We start from the raw sequence: 19,359 nt of genomic DNA on the forward strand, positions 1-19,359 counted from the left end.
TTGACACTTTAATTACGAATCTGTAATTTATTTTTTATTAAAAATAAAAATTTATGATTAAAAAATTAATTAATTAAATGTTTGACCTATCAGAATCACAAATTAAATCTTATTGTTAAGTTTAGTTTATAAGAATAATGTTTTTTATGTATTTTAATTTATAGGTTGTAGAAGAAGTCATTTCGTATTTCCTACCACCTTTTTTAACTATGTATATCATGTTCATTATTCATTGAATCATACAATAAGGCGTTATAAAGGTGTGATGTAAGCTCCAAACTTATTTTACAGTACTGACCAATGGGCTGGGGTTACAAATTAGGCCTGTTTACATTAATTCTCCGATATTTTTGCCAATAAGGACAAAAGCTTCTACGAGAGGGTATTATGAAGCTGGATTATTGTTGACAAATAGTTATCAAACAGAACGGAGCATACTTAGTTTGAATCAAATGATTGTCTCATTTTTAATGAAACATTGAAATAAGGTGAAAAAACTATATTATTTTTTCCCTAGTCTTTTATTTACGGGTTCAAAAAGGATAACATAGTAAAGAAAATATTAAACAAATTTAAAATAGTAATTTTGTGGCTATATCTACTATGTATTATGTAATAAAATATTTGCGGTAAATTTTTACCCCAGTGTACTAACTACGTAAAAAAGTAATCTTAGCTAACAGTCGGATATGAGATAAATATATTTTCTTCTTTATTCAATATAAACCATATTTTTCTTCGATGTGTGAATGTCTTTACTGATTGATCAAATATTGAAGATAAGGTGGGGTATGACAAGTGTATTTCGTAAGGGAACGATTCTATTCTTGAATATAAGCTGTTTCAGGCGGAGTAGGAAGAAATTTTTAGAGCATTGCAAGTTCTTGTTGGGATGAAAAAGTATTAAGGTTGTTTGGTGGTTTATCATACTATAGATTGTTTGTCAAAAAAAGAAAAAGAAAGAGAAACCTAAACTAACAAGTACAAAATGATATTCGTGGAGATTGGCATATTGAATGGTTCTATAAACATGTCATGGGTAAAGGGCCATAAAAATAATACGGGAAATTAATATTCGAATGCACAAGCTAAAATATGATGTAAAATGACTGAAAAATTGACCTAGGAAGTCCCATTGGTCACAGTAAAAACTGAAATAAGAAACAAAATTAATTATATTTGGTGGAAAGAGTGGCGTAGTGATTCAAGTTGCAGGCCACCAATATACTTTTTCCCTTGTCTTTGTAAGGGATAGAAATACAGAGAAGAACATCAATTAAAAAGGATTTAAGTTTTGTGACTGGTCATATTCTCTTGAAGAAACATCTGAAGGCTTGGGGGAGGATCACTCATGCAGGTTACTTGGAGAAGAACCAGAATTTCCTGTACATCTATTAACGATATGTGATGTCCTTGGAAGCATGAAAATAGTTTAGGGGGGTTTAACCGAGATCTACATTGGAATAAGAAAGACATGTAAGGTTTTATTGAAAGAGTTATTGCCACTAATTGTTTAAGGGATGTTTTTATAAAAATTTGTGATTAAAGAAGCCACGTTCTCCATTAGTAAGAATATAGTCGTTGTAGCAAACAGTCTACCAAAAATCTATCTCAACATTTTAAAAGATATAATTGCTATACTTAAACTGGAATTGAGAAATTGAATATACGAATCTATAGTTTTATACCATTTAATGTTTGTCACTGACAATTAAAATTACCGCATTCTCTATCTATCGACAGAATGGGCAAATTTTAATATAATTTTTTTGAAGAATACCCCTTGTTAAGATTCAAATAACACGTTCAACATACCGATCTGAGCAAAAACCTTTTTTTAAGGAACTTGGGAGATCTATTAGATTTGGAAAATATTCCAGTTCGGTATAACTTCTTAACACATCATGACCTTAGGAGTAACTCTGTCTTCAATACTGGAAAATACATATTCCCTCCTTATGGATTGTCGGACATTTCCTTCCTCTGGTGCTATGGTGTCTAAAATTCAACGATAGAATTGCTGTATCGTTGGATGCCCTACAAACATTACTTTAAGAATAGTAAATCTCTGTACCTTCCTCGTTCCTGGGATAAAACAACTATGGACTCATTGAGGGATACTAATGATGGGTAAAAGTTTAAAGTCCGGATTCAGATATCTGAGCTTACAAAATTCATTCAACGGAACAAAGATTTGGTCGATTTTTTATAATTATTAACCATAAGTGCATAAAAGATTTTAAAGCCAATCCTAGATAGACTTTTTTTCTGTATGGTATTACTACTGACCAGTCACGTTGTTGAGAAAAAGACAACACCATAAGTTCTCCTATTTAAAAACTGTTAATCGTTCATAACTCAGCGTATTACTGAGAATGAGGTGATTGATGGAATGAATCTTAAGGCTATTTTAATCTATGCTGCTGGTAGATATATAGCTTTTTTTATTGAAAATTTCCCAGTTATTACTGGAATTACGTTTTGGATCTTATAAAATACTACGTTTTTTCTTACATTAGACATGCCAAGCCTCTAATAATATTATCAATAGGTACAAAAGATACAATAAGAATACTGCAGGTTGAAAACTGGGGATTTTTTCTATATACATATATATATTGTCTCACTATGAGGCCCTTCAACTATCATTTTATAGTTTTGTGTGTTATTTACTGTTATGTCTCAGTGACATAATCACAACTTAGTTATTGGGGAACTCGGCTCCCCCGATGATTACAACACTGTTTGTAAATAAACAACAACTACTTAGATATGTGCATTACCTACATTAATGTATATTTTATTTTTTAGAAATAGGTTGAAAAATTATATCCAAATTATGATTGTTTTTTATCTAAAAATAAACCATATAATATATGTTACTAATTTATACAAATTTTTTTAAATTCAATGTAGACTCAAGTTAATTTATTTTTGTAGACTGATTTCTCATCTGTCTCCAGATAAAATTAGTGACACTTAATAAATTATTCGCTTAGTCTATCCATTTATAATTTATTATTAAAGTGACACATGTATATGCCTATCTAGTTACCAATGCAATCCACGATATGTTTCATTCTTTCTTAAATATACGCATATAAGATTGTTATTGTCTGTTTTATATATAAATTCATGCAATTTTTAAGAAGATGAGAATAAAACAGTATGTTTGCAGTATAAAAAATGCTGCTTCTTTTATGCTTGGTTGCATTTGCATCATGTACATTAAAAGTACATTTATCTTAAAATATTTATGTAAAGTTACTAACTAGAGTTGGGAGATTAAGGCCTAAATGACGGCTAGCATAAACTAATATATCTTTTCAATTGACCCTAATGGTTTTACATAGGTTGGCTATCTGGGTAAATTTTCAAAATTAAATAACTTGGAAGATTAGTCAAAGTTATTTAAATTTTGGTATTGAGGTAAAATTTGGAAATGTAAATATTCCTTAAAAGACAAATAGGAATTTAAAGGTGAAAGGTGTAGACGTAGGAAATCTAACTTTTTGAGAAAGTATAGATTGTACCATTGAAATGCTCCAATGAAGATTTTTTTGAAGGCATTTTTTGAAAATAGCTTTGACTACATTAATATTTTTAAATATTATTCAAAAATTTTATGCAAAATCTAGGAAAAAGACTGGTTTTATTGGTTTCTTTTTAGCTATCGAGTCCAATTTTGGAATCTTCAATAATATATATATTTTGGTGACCAAAATTATGCTTTAACTCACAAGCTCTCACAAGATCATCTAGAACTATTTGTTTGGGGCAAAATAATAATATAGGGGAACACTCATTACGTAAAAATGAATTCAAACCAATAAAGGAATTTCTCTTTGAGTGCAAAATCCAAAACGGATCTCAGTTTTCTCTCAGTCATCTGAATTCTAAAATATCTAGTATTGTAGTATTTTGGGACTTTTATCGTTCACAGTAATTTATTACCCTTAAAACAATCCCCAAATAAAAAGTAGAAGGAATAAAATTTATGTAAATATGTTTTATGATTAAAAGTGTTTTTATTGATTTGGTATCTTGTTCTGAGCACGTTATATTTTCATTCTTCAACTGAAAAGTTATTAAAAACGACGATTTTCTTTAGATACTTATAACTTATTCAATATACATGAAGATCAAAAATATTGTATATGAATTTATATTGTACAAAAATATTCAATTTATAATTTCAGAAAAATTACATCTTTAAGTATTTTTGATCCATTTTTTTATTTTTTCAAGTGATCTCATTTTGAAATACTAACATTATCTTCTCATTGTGAATGGATCGCTTTAATTTTTCGATCTTTTATCTAATTCCAAAGAAATCGCAATGAACACGTCTTTACAGTTGAAAATAAGTTACTCAATTATGATAATCTTGAATATCTGCTAGTACACCCAAATTTAAAATACAGAATGGAAAAAAATTCTTGGAGATTCCAAGGTTAATGGAAATACAATGTTATACCATAACACCTTTCCGACTTATGTTTGACTTCGACTGCGTTTTTTAAAAGTGACGTCAAAAAATACTGTTACTATTAATAATATATTTTCTATTATTATATACTGTTAATATACCATTGTTATTCACTATGACGTCAAAATCTGTCTATCTTGCACAGCAGTCGGTACGTTACATCAAATTGAAAATTCTAGACAGCCCCATTAAATGATGGTCTATCCTTGTATATCTATTAATGTAGGGAGATGCACATTTTCTAAATAGATCCTTTTTTAAATTATAAATTAAATATATTTCTGAAAATAGTAAGATTAATTCAGAAACTCAAAAATATTCAGAAATTACTTTTATGTACTAATAATTATAATATGAATGTTTCTTTGTTGTTGAAAAAAAATACTGATAATTCTAATTCTCTTAGATTCTTCACACTATATCAATACAGTTAAGTAAGGTTATTTATAAAGTCTCATCATAGCAAATTGTGCCCCCACCCAAAAAAAAACAAATATGCATCCAAAATTCCCAAAATTCATGAAGGAAATTGCCAAAAACTTTTTTGCAATAAATTTGCAAAATTATAGTTAATATCATTTATTTGAATTGTAAAAGAAACCCAAACATAAGAATATCTTTTCGTACTTTCAAAAAAAAAAAAAAGTTATGAAGAACAATGTTGTCGAAAAAATAACCCTCGATAACTGGTTCTTTATGCAAATATTGAAAAAATTATGCAAAAAAATCTCGGGGAAATTACTGCTACTTAAAATGCATAATTCTAAAACTTTAAGTCTGAAATGTGTCGTTTTGTAGCATTTCTTTTAAAAAAATTAAAAATTTACGCTTAATAAAAACATGGGAAAAAAGATAAAAAAAAAGAAAAAATTATTCAGATAATGAGATATATTTCAGTTAAACGTCCATTTTTATTTGGCAAACTCATATACAAACCAATCTCCAAACAAATTGCTAAAAACTTTATTCTTTTTGCTAATCCTATATTCCATTAAAAGCTCATTTTTATGGACCTGAAATAACAATATTACAATTTTAACTGATTTTCTTTTTTTTGCCAATAGTTATATAGTTGTTTTTTTAGACGCAAATCTCTTTTTGATAAATGACTCAAATCCTTATCTAGTCTCCTTGAGCTTAAAAAAACGATTTATATGGTTGGATATAGCATATTCCCCCCTTATTTGAACCCCTCCCCAAATTGACAGCCCGTCTTAGTCTGTCCAACCTCGAAAGAGGGACCCATGAAAAAACTTCAACCTTCTGCGTTCAACGGGGTTGGATTATATATAAGATATGTACACACACATACATTCTCTTTTATATATATATATAAATGATATTCCTCATCCCTAAATATTATGAAAATTTATACAGAAGAGTGTCGTTTTTCATCATTTTTCAGTATGAAATGGAAATATATCGATTTCCTAACAAGGTACAGAATCAATAAAAGCACTATCTAATCATAAAACACTATTACATAAGTTATATTAATCCTACAGTTTAGTTTGGGGATTGATTTAATGGTAAAAATTGACTCTGAAGGATAATAGTAACAAATTACTATAATCCAAGATATTTCAGAATTGAGATGTCTAGAGAAAAACTAAGATCAGTTTCGGAGTCTTTACTAATACATTAGTGCGATTATTGTCTTCAATTCATTTGTACTAAATTCTACTGTAATTATTCCCTAGTGTAATCTAACATTTTAAACATTTAGGTTATGAGCCCAAATTTCTTCATCTCTTCAGACAAGAAAAAAAGGCTCCCTTGTCCATCAGGAAGTCAAAAAAGGGTATGGAAACTGCTTGACTGTAGATGCCATCATATTACTTACTCCTTGAAACTATAAGCAAATCGACTCTTGAGCTATTTCTTAAACAAAGGAGTTTGATTTAAGAATTAAAGAAGAACATGTTTTAGTGAGATTCCACCTCTTATACCTCCTACACTCTCTTCATTTATGGAAGCTGTGATCAGCCATATCACTAGATTTGTTATCCTCAAATTGTAAAGAGAACCTTGTTGCATCTATTAAAAAAGGAAGAACCCCTGAAAAAAAAAATATTTTACCCTCTCATGACCTAAAGGCGCAAACCCCTTTTGCAATGGTCGTTTTTACTTCCCTTTAAATGGGGCGACAAAAGATTTTACTATTCCTAGACCCTGGCATCTTCAAATGACTTTATTAAACCAACAGACGAATGTCAATCTATTTGTGATTACTATTTAAATATGCTAGGACTTCGAGAAAATTGGAAAAAAAGACTTATATCTTCACTTATGTGTATTTCGGATGGTAAGAAAATTACCTCACAATTTCAAATCTCTACTAATTGTATCAAATTTTATAAACCATGGAAAGATTGTGGGAAATTTTTTGTACAATATACTACATGCCTTTATGAATTGCAGGGCTGTCACAATTCTGGAAATATTTGCCGCCATCACTATCAGGGGTCTGGAAAACGAACCTTTGAATTTAATCAAAGCTTCTATACTCTTCGGATTATCTCAAAGAAAGAAGCAGTCTCCACAGAAGTATAAAGCTAATTATTTTACTTTATTAAACTCTAAGGCATTAATTGCTGGAATGCTTACATCCTATGAGCCAATATACCCTTAGAAACATGGAACAATTTTTATGACATCCGCTACTAGATATACCACCCTGTCCTTGAAAATCCTCAATGCTGATGAAACCTCCTGGATCCCGGCGGCAAAAGAAGTAAATTCTATGCATCGCTATCACTCCAACATAAGAACCTACTAAAGTCAATCCTCCGAAGTTTCTAACCCGTACTCTTGATTGCTATAATTTATTTTGGTATGAATTATTTTTAAATAGGGACAATTATCGATGTGTTTTACTAAGGATGATTTTTTTTTCTTATTATTAACATGTGTTTCTTTTTTTTCATTTTAAATCAATGACACTTAATTTCTTCCAATAAAATACACTGCTTGCTTGAAATAGGCTACTTTGTGTTTTATTTTTCAAATGACCTCTCTGATAGAAATTTTTGAAAGTTCTTATATGAACCAATAACTTTAAACTATAATGTTTATTTATGTATATTTATTTACATAATTGCTTTTTATATATAAAAGGAACGTTGAATAAAAAAAATCACCATTGACAGATTTGTCCAAAGTTGATCATAGTAATTAAACATTGATTAAAAGGAAAGATTTAGGAGGCCTGATATATCCTACACAAGATGCAATTGCTGTGTGTAAGATATTGAAAGAATAATTGTTCAATTGATTTTAATAAACAAAACTTATCTTGTTAATAAAAAATTAATTCATCTTTCGATTCCCAGTCAAGTATTTTATAAAAATTGATGAAAATAGAATTATGCTTTTAGTGCTTTTAATGAATACAAGATAAATTGAAATCCAACAAAAATCTTTTTTTTATACTGATCAAGGAGTGGGCAGCAACTTATTCCAGGATACGAACTTTTCATCAAATTTGAGTCGATAATCTAAAATTGTACTCGGAATATGTGAAGAAGACCAATTGCAAGGTAGTTTATTCAGAGAACAATAATTATAATAAGTTCATTAAACCCATAAAAAATTCAAATTTATATCTTCAAAACTTATATCGAAATAAATAAAAGTGTAATGCATAAATTTTAACATTTAACTACTGTATTAAGTTCAACATTTTTCTTCCTGATGCTCTTTCCTTTCATTTGGCAAACTCGTTGCCCTTCCAGTTATTTCCATATATTTTTTGATACGCATACATATAAATATATAATAATACTAGCAAAAGGATTGCCCGGCGTAGATAGGACCAATGAGGGAGTGGCAAGTTACAATGACAATGGTCAATATTACTCCTTCTTAATGTATAGGGCCCTCAGTGAGGGCAAGCATTATAATATATAAAATATTTTGAATTAAAAAAAAATTGTGTTATAAACTTCAAATAGCATAACCAAACTGAATGCAAACAAAAATTGTCTTGATAAGAAGTCCATTTTTTATTTTTATCAAAGACTGGCCATATCAAAAATTTACAAAGGAAATTTGAAAAAACTATTGAGACAAATTTTTGTTAAAAGTAGTAAAGACAGTTATTGGCCCTGTATACGTGAACACAAACCAACCCAAAAAAATTGTACATGCAAAAACAAAAAAGTCATGGTGAATAATGTTGGTGAAAAAATATTATTCTCGATAACTGGTTCATATTTGCGAATATTACAAAAATTATATAATAAGAGGAAAATGAAAGAAATTTCACTTAAATATAAATTAGGGATTTGTCAAATATATATGTAGACGAATTTCTAAACAAATTTCGAGAATTTTTTTTTTTTACGAATCCAAATGGTACTAGGAAAACTGCCCTCTGAGAAAATTGCTTGTGGAAGATTATGCAAATAACATTATTTATTTTTAATAGTCATATAAATATTTTTTTTTCCCTTCATTTTGTAATGGGTACACTCAATTTTAAATTACTTTTTTGTTTTTCTTTGTAGATCTAACTGATTTCTGTTGGAAATAATTGAGCCAATCCTGTGAGTAAATGTAAATAAAATAAAATTTTAATAATTATAATTTTGTTAAAATAAATTATGTTAGGAGTGTGAATATTCTCGGGATAGAAGTGTTTTGAACGATTGCATGAGTTATGACGACTTGACAGTGTATGTCTGGTGTGATTTTAAAAGTCCCATTTTTTATGCTTTGCAAGGTATTCCAATCCTAAATTTGTAACAAATATAAAAATCCGATTTTGGTCATTTTTGCCAGAATCATATAAGAAAAAAATTTCTCAATTATCTCACAATACTGCAAACTGGAGTGGAATTGAATATCCTGTCTGAGAGAGAGAGGAGCAGATAGGAAATTGTTGGTCTCTTGTTTCCATCTTACACATCTGGATATATTTTTTTAATGCAGGTAGCTCTGCAATGGTGCCCCGACTAAAATTTCACATGCTATTGGAGACAAGATAGCTTGTTGATTGATGAGGGTTGGCTTTAGAATGTTCTAGATACCTTTTAAATTCAATAGTCTTCAACACATCATTTGTTGCCTCATGACAGTGTTCATTGATAAATTTATGAATTGTGACATTTTATAAGTCTCAATTAGTATGAACTGTTGTTTTCTAGAGCATTCCCAAAAAAAAAATTCTCCCTTCAAATTTTCACCATTCTTGTGATAAATGCAACAAACTGTTTTTTTTTCACTTTTGATTAACATTGCCATTTTGTAGAAATTAGTAATATGAAACCAAAAGAAACAACTGTATATTAATTTGCACGTACCCTATATAAAGAAAATTAATAACAGATTACCTAATAAATTGGATGGAACAAACAAATTTGTTAAGATATTTGTCATAAATATAGCACATATGGGCAATTTTCCTAACTGGAAATATTCCCTCATGGCAATTTTCTCCAGGGCAGTTTTCAGCGCACGTTTCGTAAAATATATCTACATAGTTATTTGAATGAAGAAATATGGATGGATTCAAATCAATACAATTGATATATAAACACAGATTTGATGCACTCATATCTTGAAGTCAATGCCAATCGACATTTGATTTTGTGGTAATCATAAGATTTATTTACATACCTAAGAGTACATTATTATATGGAATGTGAAATTATACTAGGACAAATACAGGACATATCTATATTTTTGTCTCTTCAAGAGCCTTGTCAAATTATAATTTGAGGTATTGTACATATGTATATTTATAAACATGTATGTCAACAAAGAGACTTTTGATAATTTAGTCCCTAAGGACAAATGTGATGAGCTAGTACAAAAATTAAGAAAAAGAAAAATGCCCAATTTATTTTTACATAATTTACATATGTAATTAAGTCTAATATTTCAAAAATAAATTTCGGTCATAAAAAAGGATTTTGGTTCCTATTTTATAATGAGTTGAGATACCCATGAATATTAACTATACTTTAAAACTGACATTTTATTTATTTGACTAAAATGGGACCCGATACAGCAAAACAAACAAAAACCTATAATTTTCCAGTTGTTTCATTGTGGCAATACATTATTGCTTATTTAAGTACAATTTGAAAAGCTTTCAAAGGAGTTAGCACATTCATTTTCCTATAAGATTGACGATAATTTGTATAAAACTACTAATTGAATCCACATTCAATTTTGATATCAGTTAATCCAGTCTAATTTTGTGTTGATAGCCTACATATTACATTCATACAAAACCTCTATATTTCCATGTAAATTATTTTCATTGTTGAAGTTTCATTTAGTTTGATATAAGGACATTCATAGGAAGTAATGAAAAAGTACCTTTTCAATATGAATGTACATATTTACTCTTTTCCCCTTAGCTATGTCTATATAAAACAATCAAACCCATTTGAATATTGAACGAGTACCTATGTACATATCTCTCAAGCACAATTTATCCTAACGCTACAGTCTCGTGTCGAGAAAAATCAACGATATATTTATAAAAGTATTTTGTATGCGTGTATCCTCTTTTTTAAATCATAAAAATATGAAAAGGATGCTCCAGGTACTTCTCGAAATAAAGAAATAAATGGAGTGAGCACAAAAACAATATCGAGGCACACGATTCCATAAGAATTGCATCCTTTTTCTTATTAAAATTTAAATAATAGTTCTAAGGAAATTAATTACCTTCAAAAAACTTTTTTTTTACTGCAAATTATTTAATGTTTGTTATTTATCTTTTTTCTGTATTAAATCTGAGTATCGATTCCCTTTCTATCATTGTCTTTTATAGTCCTTAGCTTATATAAAATATACTGTGCCTTCGTAATCATTGCATCTATTTAAGCGTTTTTACTGGTTGTTAGAAAGTGGATCATTCCAAATTTATTACGGTGTAGCTTTTCAATTGAGAGACTTCCAAATATCGAACAAATTGAGAATGCCCAGGCCTCCATAATCTAAAAGGTTATAGATTCTATTCCTGGAGATTTTTTTTTTCTTGTGAGATTTGAAAAATGTGCATTGCATATTCGATATTTCAGGAATGTTTACATATCACAAGGATTTACATAAAGTAGATGCAGTGCACTTAAAAAATATATATATTTCAGGGCCTGGTTAATTTTTTTCTTCATTCTTGTATAAATATCCTGTAAATTCATTTTGAAGCTTCTGGCTACAATCCAAGAGCCCGAAATTCTGATTTCATGGTCCATTTAGAAGTCTGGTCACTGCTTTTCAATTAATCCGTGATAGGGACTTATGAACTTTTTTTTAAAGAATTTATTGCTAGTCCTGTTCTTGTGGAAAATAAATTTAACACATCCCAGGTTTTCTTAATCCATTTGTGAGTTTGCCTTGCCAAGTTGAAACCTTTGATTAAGGACTCATTATGCAAATTATGGAGTAGCTTATCAATACATATGATAAAAAGCATTGATGACACAGGATTACCTAGACGAACTCCTCTCTTAGATATTAGAGACTATTTCTGGACTGAATTAAAACTTGTGATTGATATAAAGAGTTTTTCAATAGGGACACTCACATTTTACGTTGATAGGTTTCGAAAACGACGTCATATTTTTTATTGTTTCTTTGACAGCTGTGCTCAAAAGAATTGTAGTTTCATCATGGAGCAGTACACACTCGAGCAACGCTTGCAAATTATTAAAATTTATTACAAAAGTGGTGAGTCTTTGATCCAAACTTTAAGAGCGTTAACACCAATTTATCGTCAACGTAATCGACTTGCAAAATCAACAATTCAACGTTTGGTGAAAAAATTGCAGTCCACATACACGCTACATAATGTTCCCGTGCCAGTGAGACAAAGAAATGCACGAAGTGTAAAAAAATATTGCTGCTGCAAGCGCATCAATTCAAGATGACCCAAATTTGTCTCTTACGCGCCGCTCTCAATCGTTGGGCATCTCTGTGACATCGTTGTGGCGAATTTAGCGAAAAGATCTTGGCCTACACCCGTATAAGATCAAGTTGACACAAAAACTGAAGCCGCTTGACCACTTCAAACGTTGGGAATTCGTAAAATGGGCTGAAAGAAAGTTCGAAAAAGATCCTGATTTCCTACGTAAAATCCTCTTCAACGATGAAGCACATTTTTGGCTAAATGTCTTTGTTAACAAGCAAAATATGCGCTATTGGGCCGGGAAACCCCACACGTGATACATGAGGCGCCATTACATTCTCAAAAAAATTACTCTTTGGTGTGGATTGTATGCTGTTGGTGTCATTGGGCCGTACTTTTTCGTCGACGATGACAATCGCCACGTTACTGTGAATGGAAATCGTAACCACACCAGGATAACCGATTTTTTTGCCTGAATTGGACGATATGGACTTGGACGAGATGTGGTTTTAACAAGACGGTGCCACTTCACACACAGCAAATGTTACAATCGATTTATTGAAGAGTAAGTTTGGTGAGCGTCTTATCTCCAGAAATGGGCCAGTCAATTGGCCGCCTCGCTCGTGCGATTCAACGCCTATAGACTATTATCTTTGGGGTCACGTGAAATCCCTGGTCTTCACCAATAATCCGTCAACGTTAGAAGAGCTCAGAACAAATATTCAACACCAAATTACTGCAGTTTCAGCCAATTTATGCGGAAAAGTAGTCTAAAATTTGGGTTCAACGATTGTACTTCTTAAAACGTGCACGTGGTGGTCATTCAAACAGCATCGAATTTTATTCATAAATTAACTTGAATGTATTTTAACGGCAAATAAAGAAATTGTCGATATCTCAAACTGTTTTCGTTCTATTTAAAAAAAAAATGTGAGCGCTGTTAATGAAAACCCCTTTATATACACTAACTATGCAAATCACCAAATCCTTTTCAGTAGAGGGTAGGTATTATATGTTAATGCAATACAGTATCAAAACCCTTAGTGAAATCGATGACCATAACTGAAGTGTTAGTTTCTGATTCTAAGAGAGTTTGCAGTGTAAAAGGAACGTATTCCATTATTTTTTTCTCTAAAAAAACAATTGAGTGAATAATGCTTGTTTTTTTAACACTTTTTATGCGATTTGTTAGGATAAATGAATTAATTTTATAAATGGAATTTTGCATCCTAAAGGGACGTAAATTCTTAAGTTTACTTGGACCTTTGCCCTTTATGGGAATTAAGCCAATTTTGCTTTGTGAAGAAAATTCGGGGAAAAATACTAGAGCCAATAACTTTGCATAAAACAGTATTAAAGTTGGCGCCAAATAAAATGAAAACTTTTTATAAATTCAAACGTAAGCCCAGATTGACCAGGTGCCTTGTTCATTTTAGCATCCTTAATAGCTGACTTGATTTCGTCAATGGATATATGAGTCTCGAATTGGTTGTTGTTTGTCATAACCGATCACATGCTCGTTGTACAATTTACATCTCAATTTTTTGCAAAAATCAGCATTGGATATTTTACATTCATCGTCAATACATCTTTAGATTTTCGAATAATAGGATTAAATTTCATTACAAATACAGGATCACTGGATGTTACTCATAATTTTGTCATTAAGGACAAATTATTGTTTGAGTTTCTTTTAATCTCTTATTTTAAACAATTCAACATGGAGTTTGATAGATCATCTATATCCTCTATTTTGAACTTGACACGGTGAAGAGGATCAGCTTCACAATATTTATATTTTCAATTTGATTAAGATGTTTTCGTCTAATTTCAGCTGTTTTTGCTCCAGCTCTACGACAAACATTTTTGATTAACTTAAAAATTTTCTTTGCGCAAGTAAAAAGGCATCACCATTTGTTTCATCCAATCTGTCTTTTCAATTATTAAAATGATCTTATTATGAATCTCAGGATCGTCGATTAAGGTAGAGTTGAGTTTCCAAGATGATTTACATATATGTTAGTATTTTTGAATTGGATTTCCTATATACAATCAAGCCTCAGTAGAGAGATATCCTGGTGTATATTACTTTGTATAGCTAGAGTGCATCTTGAAAATAATTAGATCGATCTTTGAAGATACAGGTCTCATTTGTTTGTCTACAGAAAAAAATGTATAAGAAAAATTCCTTCTGTTTCCCCAGCACCAATTAATTTGAACAAAGAGATAATAGACGGGAGAGATTTTTTAACTCGAGGCATGGAAATACCTGAGTTTTTTTTTTTAATCACGGCTTGATTTTAACTTGATGTTAAAATTTCTTCCCAGAACAACCACTTTGTAAGATACTATTAACACAAGCATGGTATTGAAAATCTTTGGACTATCACTATGAGGCACATACAGCCCAATTACATCAAAATTAGCTTCAACTGTTTCACATCTTGCTATCACAAGATTTCCTTGTGAGCATTTAAACTCGAGTTTGGGATTTAATAATTTTTTAATCAACAATGATACATTTCTTTTAGGATTTAAGAGGGTTTTTTTAAAGCTGTTTAAGACACATAACAGTTTGGTAATGAAAAGTGGTTATCTAAGTCGCATTTTGTATTACATAGAATGATAACATGAGGGAAGTTAAGGAATTTTAGCAATCTAGAGAGACGATATTTCCACTCCAAGGTTTCAAAGGAATTAAGACTTACAGATAAAAATGAAATTATAGCTGTTTAGACTGTTTATGGGGTTGTTCTTCGCCATTTTTTCCTTGTGTCAGTTCGGATGCAGGTATTTTGAGATTGGAAGAAAATCTTGATATTACGATATTTTTTGTAAAAATGTCACGTTTATTCCTTTTTGATTTTCTAAGTGACAAGAAGCTTCCTATTTTTTGTTCTTTTTGTCATTCATTCTCAATACAACTGTTTGATTTGTTTCAATTGTATGTTCCTTGATCAGCCTTTGATCCAAATCTTCCTGTAAATATTTTTTTACATGTGAATTTTTAGTCGTATCCATCTCTTTAACGACGAGTGGGGAATCAAGTTTTGATTCCGGTTGAGTATTATCTTCAGTGTCCTTATCAGTCCTTACTGCCTCAATGTCAAAGTTGTTATTTTCATTATTTTTCCCATCTTCATACCGGAAACTCTTGTCTTGTCACCAAGTCTTGATTAATTCGATGGTTCATTCTCAAAACTTGATAGAAAACATAGAAGCAACCCTTTAGACTCTTTCTTCTCCTTCTACGTTTTGTGTCTCAGAGTGATTGACATTTTCTTGAGTTAAATCATTTTCATCTATCAATTCTGCAAAATATTCAATGACGTTGTAAAGAAAAATTATGCTATTATAGTTAGAATTTTGATGTACCAATTGAATAAATCAAAGTTATGATACTCCTCACTCATCCCAGTTCATCACTTTCCAATAAACATTTTGAGATACGTAGGAGAGACGGTACGAAAAGAATAAATTGGGAAACCATGCAAATACTTTGTCATCATCAAGCTAGTTTAGCTACTTGTGGGTTATTATTAATGAATCAAGATCAATGAAATGAGTTGGCAATGTTACTTTTGGATTTATACAGCAAACTCAACATTGTTAATTTATATAAAAGAATAGATTATGGATAAACGCAAAGATTTTTATAATTTTAAAAGTGACATCGATAGATCTTTAAATATAATAAGTAAACAAGCATCCAACTAATAAATGGATAATACAAATTATCAATTTTTTGTGATTTTTAGATTTTTATTTTTAGAAGTCTAAGAAAATATATTAAATAATATAAAATGTATGTACATCATTCTGATTTTCAAATTATTAATGTAAATATTATGAAAAAATAAGAAATTGAGAAAAGTGTATATTCTTTCCAAAAAATATATATTTTTCCTCAAAAAAGTGTTAAATAAAAGAGAAAATAACATTGATAGGAGGGGTTGGAGGAGGATATCTTCATTGTATTGGGTAAGCTTGATACTTAGATAATAGAGTATAAAAAAATCATTATCCAAAAATAATCATATTTTAGTTTAATGTATTTTTTGGCATTCATCTATAGTTTTTTTTTACAAAAACTATGCAAAATCATACCAAATTGTATTTCAGAAAAACTTTACACCCAAAGTGGCAAGATACAGGACATATTGGGATACCAAAAATCAAAAAAAAAAAAAAAAAAATTCAAAATCAAAAATTTTTGAGCTTCTTACATCATGTGAATAAAAATCTAATTGAATACGTCTATTTCAAGGTGATTATTGCGTATACAATAAAAATGTAATTTATTTTTATAAAATTAATTACATAAATATATTAAACTTACAAATTAATATAAATGTAAAAAATACGTAACTATTAATTTATTAGAGGCACAATAATAAAATATCTTATGAACACTGATCATCAGCTGACAACAGGGATATCTCAAATTAAAAATATCATATTTCTTCAACAGGGATACCTCAAAATAAGAGTATAATTAATTTAAAAGTAGCATATTTCTTCTAATTTCAACAATATATTTTTTTGAATAGGTTAATATGGAAGAATAAACAATGATCTAAATTACATAAGACTGAATTTTCTATAAATGGTTTAAATTTTATATTTCGTTTTGTTATCCGTTCTGAATTATGAAACATCATCCCCTAAGCAGAGCTCCACATCGTTTCTACATGTACTAGAGATAGAATAATAGAAAATATTAGTTGATACGAGATTTAAGGGGCTGAATTGGATCAACACGCCCCAGTATGATAATATGAATTAATATATTTTTCCACATAGTTGTGGGATTTAATCCAGAGCTAAGCTAGGAGAGGGTGAGAGTGGGATCACTGGACAATAATCCTGCAAAAGGGAGTAGAGGGCTTCAGGAACTAGCTGAAGCTTTATCTAGATTTGAATTGTCGAGAGACAAAAGGAAGAGAAAAAATTGTTAATTTTTGATGAAAAGGAGTATGAGGAGTGATAGACAATATCAGGGGAGAGCAATGACGGTATTTCCTTATATTTCTCAAGATACAAATAAAATCCCTGGACTCTATTCTTACTCCCTATTAAAGATTTACAATCACGTCATTTTTAAACCATAAACATCATCAATCATATATTTCTCTCTTTTATCAGTACTCATCTTCTGTGCCGACTGCTGTACAGTGATACTCAATAACTTCTAATAAATTCAGAAACATACACCGTATGGCATCACTAAGTATATAAGTGGGAATAAAATGTTCAGCGATGAATTTTGTAGTGAATGAATTTACTGATTATGTAATTACCTAGCACCCTTGTTCACACTACTTACTAGCAACTGATGCCCGATCATTTCCTTTCTGGAGAAATGTTTGACTATGACTTAAAATGAATAATAAAGTATTCATTTTGTGCTCATTTTTTGCCCTTTTTGTTAACTAAATATATGTTAAAACAAGCATTCAATACCAAGAAATCAATTTAACATTTAAAGGATCAAGTATTAGAAAGCTTAAGTTCTAAGAATAGCAATATTAAAGAGTAAGTACTCACATCAATACCCCCCTCCACGCTTCTAATGTTGTTTAAAGCAACAATATACTATTTTTAAAGCTTTGCTGTTCATTACATCATTATACACTATTAATAAGTATACTTTGATGACTCTACTTATACAACAATTTATCTTGGAACAAAGAAAGCATTAATATGATATGGCTACATTTTGGTCTTTTATTTTATATTTTAAAACTCATTAAATGCTCTAACCTAGCTATTATTTCTCATATAAAAACTCATAAACGTTTTAATATCACTATTAAATATCTTTTTTTTTTAAACCATCTATTAGTGTCAGATATACGAAGCTTTTAATAAATTTACATCTATGTAGGATCATACAAAGTATGTATTAAAAAATACTACAAGGAAATGACAAGTTTCATCTTAATATTTTTAATTTAGTGAGTTAAGACTTTATTGACTTCTGAGAGATGTGGTTTTTAAACCTACAAAAAATTCTTTAAAATATAATTTAATCAAATAGGAATCAAATTCATGCATTTAATGCCCCGGATATAAAAAAATAAAAAATAATAACGGAGTTAGACATCATAACAGTGGACTGAAAAGTCCCAGGCTTAACAAGAAAAATATATTTTTTCGATCAACATTGGTATTGATATATTAATAGAAAATACTTCAAATAACTACGGAGGATGGAGACAATAAGGGAAGCTACTCAAAAATGCAATCAAAATACAGTGGAGATTTTAAAATAAATAGATTAATTATACCCAGAGATTGAAGCCAAAATTGATCAAACCATTTATACAAAAAATAAAATAACAGAAATTGAGTGTAAAGTAGGTCATATTTTGTTCAAAGTTTTACAAATACGAACGTCGTTCCGATTAAGAAGAAAGACTCGTCAAGAATTCATATCCAACCATCCTATTAAATCCAAAACAAGACTAATTATTCAGATTTCTTTAAATGCCTAGAAACATGGAATAACTAACACATATGATAGAAAAAATTCTTTAAGAGCAAATTTCAATATCATAGACATGTTGCTTTTCTGAATTTCTCACAAAAGTTTGACATATTGTAGACATTCCTGGAAACACCAATAAGATTTTAAATGAAGTAATAGCGAACAATATAAAAGAAAAAGATAAATATCAGCAACTCGATACATATTATTTAGAAACAAACATTTTAATAAAAGAGACATACATTTTAGCAATGAAGCCAGAAGATTAGTTAGCTACTCCATTAATTTGTAGAATTAACGATGAAAAAGTACGATTAAAGTTGTCACAGAAGACTCCGCTTCTACATTTGAAAAATACTCTCGCTTTATATAGAACCATAGAAACGCCAAAAAATAATTATTATAGTCTAAATGATTTAGTATTAACGGATGTCAACACGAGTACACACTCCAGTGGAGTCAATATTTTTCGAAGAAAAAAGAAGTCAAAGCCGTGGGATATCGTGGAACAAGAGG

Source organism: Lepeophtheirus salmonis, chromosome 6, assembly GCF_016086655.4.
Source record: "Lepeophtheirus salmonis chromosome 6, UVic_Lsal_1.4, whole genome shotgun sequence".
In the NCBI taxonomy this organism is placed as follows: domain Eukaryota; kingdom Metazoa; phylum Arthropoda; class Copepoda; order Siphonostomatoida; family Caligidae; genus Lepeophtheirus; species Lepeophtheirus salmonis.